General features: G+C 45.8%; 1 long non-coding RNA gene across 1 annotated transcript; it reads left to right on the forward strand.

The window, feature by feature from the left end:
* The first annotated feature begins 2,953 nt into the window (after positions 1 to 2,953).
* Positions 2,954 to 4,235, forward strand: LOC144102055 (uncharacterized). Its single transcript, XR_013308159.1, has 3 exons — positions 2,954 to 3,011; positions 4,070 to 4,126; positions 4,209 to 4,235. It is a non-coding gene; the product is annotated as an uncharacterized LOC144102055 (long non-coding RNA).
* The last annotated feature ends 2,586 nt before the right edge of the window (positions 4,236 to 6,821 follow it).

Consider the following 6,821-nt stretch of genomic DNA (forward strand, 5'->3'; position numbering starts at 1 on the left):
GCTCTTAATGGAAGCTGGCAGAAGCGAGGCCATACTTCCAATAACGGCATAGTCTCTGCGACCAGTGTAGACTCTGGAAAAGTGCTGGATGTGGAGGTTTTGTCTAAACGTTGTCCAAAGTGCAGCATCAAGGGTACAAACAGTGACCCCCTTCATAGAGAGGTGTGCCAAAGCAACTACCAAGGCACCAGCGGTGGAATGGAAGTTGCAGGAGCACTGAAAATTTTCGGCAGGAGTGAGGGCTTCACGGCGTTCGATACGTCAAATACCTTGGGGATGGTGACAGCAAGGCTTTTATGGCTGTGAAGGCACAAATTCCATATGGTGATTCCGTTGAAATATCCAAGGTTGAGTGCATAGGGAACGTGCAATAAAGGATGGGCACAAGGTTACGAAGGCTAAAAAAGGAAACAAAGCAGGAAAACTCTCTGATGGAAAGAGCCTCTCGTGCCGAGGCCGACTGACTGATGCAGTAATAGACAAGCTCCAGACGTACTATGGTTTGGCCATCAGAAGAAATGTAGGAAACCTGGATGAAATGCGAAAGGCCGTTTGGGCAACCTTCTTCCACTTATCGGCCACAGACGATGACCCATGCCATGGACTTTGTCCAAAGGGACCTGATACGTGGTGTGCCTTCAACAGAAGTCAGTCAGAGGGCAAGCCATTTTTCCACAAGGAGAGTTTGCCTGCATCTGTCTTGGAGGCTATCAAACCCATTTATAGGGAGCTATCGAAGGCTGAGCTCCTAGAGAAGTGCCTGCATGGGCGAACTCAAAATGCAAATGAGTCGTTCAACCATGTTGTTTGGGAACGCGCGCCAAAGAATGTGTTTGTTAGGCTTCGGACCCTACGGATGGCAACACTGGATGCTGTTCTTTCATTTAATGATGGTAGCATCGCACGGACCAACGTTTTGAAGGCGTATGGATTGAACCCAGGGAGCAACACCATGAAGTGGCTGAGGGAAGCTGACCATTAGCGCATGTACTTTGCGGACCGAGCAACACGACAGCTTACAAAAGAGGCCCGACAGTCAAAACGACAAGCCGAAAAGCGACAAAATGACGGCGACAGTGACTACGAAGCAGGGGGCTATTAAACCAATTACTATGGAGGCGTTTCTGCGAATAAAAAATGAATTTTCACATCTTTTTTCTCTTTACGCTCTATTATCTCAAAACAGTGTTTTTTCTTACAAAGGTAACATTATTTCCAATGCCTTTCAAGACAGACGGCTGATTTTTTTTCGCAATCATCTACATAAGTGTTGCCAACTACTGAACTAGAATTAAGCAATTTCACTGAGCAGTTATTCTGTTATGAATTTTGAAATGCGCAAAGAAAGGCCAGATTTGTGTACTACCGGAAAATTTTTTATTAAAAATCGAATTTTCAACACATTTCAAATATTCTAGTTTAGTAAAAAGAGCACAAAATTTGGCAAACAATGATATATGTATTATTAGGCTACTGTTATTAGTGAGAAACATGTACCTCAACATGTCCTAAAATGCATGGGAAGTATAGGGCTTACCCTGTGCCCTTAAGAATGCCCGGGCACCCTAGAACACTACTGGGGCAAATACCGAACGGACCGAAGCAGTCGCGTGGTGGTGTCTCCAGGCAGGCATGTATCCGAACTTACACATGTTAAACAGAACGCATCCCAGAGATTGCAACCACAGGTGCCAGTGGTGCGGAGCTGAACCCACACTGTATCACCTGACATGGGAGAGAGAGAGAGAAAGCACTTTATTTGCACCCGTCAGAGAGTATGGGTGATGGGTGAGACGCAGCTCCCCCTTTCACCGTGCGCCTCCCCTCTAGACGTCAGTCGGAATCAGTTGACTTCCGGCGGTGGCCTGGGCTTGACCGATGACTTGTTTCTGGACTTGTTCTTCCTGGCTATGGAGGGAGGATTCCCATGACTCTTTGTTTCCATGTAGACCATTTAGCGCTGGGCAAGCCCACAGCATGTGATTTAGGGTCGCTATGCCTTCAGTTTTTGCATTTGGAAGAGTGCACCTCAGGATGCCATTTGTGTAGGAGATACGGGTTTCGAAAGGTACCCGTCTGCAGGCTTCGCCAGATTACTTCTTTCTTTGTGAGAGATGTATGGGAGGGAGGGGGGGGGGGAGGCAGGGTTCTCCTTCCATTCTGTAGTGTCCTTGTCAGGAGATATAACTGCTTCTGAAAATAACAAAACCAAATGCGGAGCAGTGATAAGCACTGCTGGCCAGCGACTGCAGCGAAGAACAAAGAGGTCTGATTGCGCGAGTTCAACTGTGAGCATGATCGAGCGGACTCTGGACTGAGGGCAGCCGACCACTGCCTGAGGATGACCGCTGGGTTTCGCGAGTGTGTCGAGCGTGGTCACGAAGACGACCAAGAGGCGGCCAACTCTCTAGCCTCAAGGGCATCAATAATTGGAGCACAATAGAGTTTTGTAGCGATAGTTATACTACGGTAGGATTTCGAGCCTTCAGCGTGGCGGCGCCGCCACCCGGTAGCTGCGCCGCCACGCTGTCACGTGGTCCGTCACGTGGTGCGCAGCAGCTGCCGGTGGCGCGGCGCCGTGTCTGATCACGAGGTTCGTCAGGTGGCCAAGTTCCACTCCGCCAGCTGTAGCTATCGCGTCACTCTAGGTTTAACGAGAGCTAAACAACCTCCGATTTTTTTTTCGAACCGATCCTCAGCCACCCCGGCTTCTTTGTTTTCAGCGTAGGAAATTTCAACGGAGCGCCGTCTATCACATCCTTGCAAGGGGAGAAAGCACACAGGACACGTAACGGTTTCAGCATATATCTTACTATTTCACTTGCCTACAAGGGCCTGTGCTTTTTCCAAGCGGTAACCTAACAGCGTTTTTTTATTTGCATATCCTTGCTTCACTAGTGGCTACCCCATGGTAACGCGTGCGGACACTTTATTGCTTCTACGAAGAAGAGGAGGAGGTTTCCTTCCGAGTGCAGCGATATTCTAGCACCTGGCTGCTTATCTCGCAATGAGTAAGCCATTCTGCACTTAAATTTTGACTGTTATTTATCGTTGCCATGCCAACTTTATATTATTGAGCACCTGGGGTGAAAAGCCTTTTCCTAAGTAATATTTTAGCTGCACTGTGGCGTTGTTCTTCAAAAGGCGTGTGGCGTAACAACTGAGCAGTAACGTTGGTACCTTGTCAATACCGGTCTGCGCATTGTAGTGAGAAGTGTCATTGCAAGACTTGAATTGCGAGTCTATGGTGTTGCTGGGAGTGGGAATGGCAAAACGCAAATAATGAGATGATTCTTCTGTGCTTGTAAGGCTTTGCTTCACTTTATTGCAGGCCACTATGCGCCTCAGTAGGACCAAATGAAACTGGCGGCTGCCAAGCTACTATTTGGCATCTCGCTCAGTACAGCTCTTTGTACGCGTGCTTTTTTATTGTTATTGCACCACGCCCCTCTTCTACCCTCTGCAGTCGGTCAGGTGCCGCGTGGGGCAGCATTGAAACAGCCAGCAATTGCGTTGTGTTGGCAGTAGGGGAAGGACTCTTGTTTCACGTCAAGCTTTAAACTTTGTTCTGGTTCTTAAAACACACACGGCGCGTACGTGCCGATTGCTATGTGGAAATCACTATATACCACGACGGCTACGGCGTATAGTAGCCTTGCATAATATTGCATATGGATACTTAAGAGGGGTAAGTACGTTTCAGTTAACACGGTGATTTCTTTGACACCAACCGGCTAGTAGAAAGTTTTGCTCCAGCCCTACTATTTGTGTTTTAGTTCTTTTTGCGTTCTTTTTCTTACAGCTACTCGCATCGGCTACCACTGAGGCGTCTACACATTGAGAGCTGTCTCTCTGAACAACACTATGAACTATGTTGTGAACTCAACGACTCAAAATCTTTCAGCATGGCCGAAAATAGCGCACACTTTTAGGACCTGACAAATCGACATCAGGCCTTATGGGCCATCTTTCTGGCTCCATACGTTGAGCAGCGATACATAAAATGCTTTGTGCATGGCTGAGAATTCACCTGGCGAGCAGAGTAACAAGTTTTACCATTTTGTTTCAGTGAACCTGGATTATCCCCTTTCTCAACCCGGAGAGCAACCTGCTGCGTTTCTGCCAGGTAACGCTCTGTGAGTTGTCTTCATGTTCTGTCTGCTGTTGTACGAGGTCTACAAAAAGACGTTTTTTTTTAACCCCGTCAGAAGTGCAGCCTCTGGACGAAGCAATAGGTAAGCAGTTCACAAATGGGCGGCTGTCCTTGTTAACACTGTTTTCACTACGCATGTTGTGAACTCATCAACTTAACATTTTAGGCACAGCAGCCAATAGCGCAGGCACTTCATAAGAACCCCCCTTATAATAGCAGGTCTTATTTCCTGACAGGTATTTGAACTGATACCTTCATGCTTAGTGACTGCCAGAGAAAATGAGGCACAGGCATCAGCAATGTCAAATGCGATAAAGTTTCAGCATTTATTTATTGATTACTATAATATTACGCGTGACAAGCCAGGTTTTTTTCTGTTTAGTAACTAGTTATTATTTTGGCGTATATTATCCAAACGTTGTTCTGAAATTTATTCCAAAAATTACTAGCGAATTAGCAAATTTATGCAAGCATTTATTGACTCTCATATCTGTCACGGCTGTACATGCATATGGACGAGTCATTATGATTCTTTAAAACCTTTTTCTGCACACGTTCAAGCTTTCTGAGGCGGCAGATGGTGAAAAATATACGTTCCATGTGTATGGTTCTGCAGTGAAATATATATGTCACGACAGCAGCCAGGTATACCAGGTAGAGGAAACAAGGTGCCCATCTTTGAGAGAGCTCCTTCGCGAGCTTCAGAATAGCTCTAGGGAATAGCTCGCCGACTTTTTCTAGGACCATAAGCACTTTACCACTACTTGCAGCATCTTCATCTCCTCAAGCTCAAGTTGAAAACGTGAATAGATAACGCGGGTTTTCTTTTTGCGAACTAATGCGAGAAAAAATTTCCGTTGAGAAGCTAGTGCTACCCGGTCCAGGTAAGAGTACAGCTCCAGTACACCGTGATTATCTCCAGACATTACCAGCTTTCTCGCCGGTCACATAATACCTAATTCTCAGAGCCGGAAGGGAATTTTGTCACGCGTAAGCAGTTTTCTCGTGTGTAATTTTGTAATGCGTAAGTACGTTTGCAACAAAGGGTGGAATTGTGTCGTACGTGTTCTGTGGTCCTCCTAATAGCACTACGTGCGATTCACAAAAAATAAGTGACAAACTAGCCAAGCATCAAGTCCTACTGGAGTCAAGTGAATGTTGAAGACGTTCTGGGGTTGCCGACTAATGCGCTAAATGCTGTCACAGTTTCAGCTAATGCTACCTAGCTCTGGTAACAGGTATGGTTATCGGCGTGCATTACTAGCCGAGTGTGTAATTCTAGGCTTAGCACTTTTAAGTTCCGCAACGGCATTCCCTCACACTTGATTACTACTACGCTTGTATTTATGAGTTTTAACAACCCTAAAATTTAGTCCAGAAAATATTCCCTTTCTACATCACAGTGGGCATCGTTTATAACTTAATTATTGATGCTCAAGTTCATTTGTGTGCATATATTTTGCGAAACTTGGGCAAAAAATAGCACTGTTTCTTAGTGGTCTTGTAATATGATCACAGAACCTACCTTATCCGCCGCGCCTAACTGCAAGGTGAATTCTAGATAAACAGCGGAAGGAGCCACAGCAGGCCATTTTACTGTCGTCATGAAGATGTTATGCGAATGCATTCAACAATATTCGAGTACGAACGAAAAATTTTCAGGTGAGTACTACCTGTGCAGATTATTAGTGTATTAAATGAGCCTTGCAGATGATAGGCATGGAGATAGCATTCACGCTGGAGTAACAATTTGATCATTTAGGAATTCTCCCATGAAGGACATATATTGCCTTAGCAAGGAAATTGTGTTCCAAAAGCACCCATCAAAAATCACAGTAGCGTTGATATTTGCTTTCTGAATATTACCTTGTATATACAGAACCCAAGCTAGACGGCTGTTTTGTAGTCCATAGAGAATGCTGAATGGTGTTAAATGCATCCGATGAAGTACAGGCGCTGAGATAAACCAGCGGAGTTCACTGTGCTATTATAATTCGGGTAGCGCCTGGCATATTCCAAATAGGCACATAGGGCAGGTGTTTTTTGGCATGAATCTCTGCTTCCAATTGGCATGAAGATAAGTAGACTGTCCCGACCTCCACGGCTTCTAGGTGAATAAAGAACCCGTTCCGCATAAGCGGAGAAACGTCTATTGTTTTTGTTATAGATCTCTGCTAAACGTGAGTAAAACCGGCTTGTAGTCAGCTGTAGAGTACACGTTTGGCAAGATGGTGCTGAAGATACCGCCTCAAAATAGAGGCCTTCGAAGCCGGAAGTATACTAAAGCAAGCGAAATGCAAAGGCAACTGTGTTATGACAGATGCGCAGACATGCTAAGCAGCCCCCCCCTCCCCCCCCCCCCCCCCCCATAATGATGTCCCTCACTGGTCACATTCAGCTACAGGACAGCTAGGCTGCTGGGCTTCAGAAATGTGCAGCGCAGTAAGATAGTTGACCTGAGCACAATAACGCCGCCTTCAGTTTCCGTCCGAGCTATAGTTACTGGAGACAATAAATAAATGAGAACCCCATACCAGACACCGAAAAGTACTCAGGCTTTTATTATTGTGTGTGTTATCATCCCATAATTATCGAAAAAGCAAGCATGGAAGGCTGCCAAAAATATACACATATCACTTTTGGGCGGCTGTGTTCATTCACTGCTATC

Source organism: Amblyomma americanum, chromosome 8 (assembly GCF_052857255.1).
Source record: "Amblyomma americanum isolate KBUSLIRL-KWMA chromosome 8, ASM5285725v1, whole genome shotgun sequence".
NCBI classification, from domain to species: domain Eukaryota; kingdom Metazoa; phylum Arthropoda; class Arachnida; order Ixodida; family Ixodidae; genus Amblyomma; species Amblyomma americanum.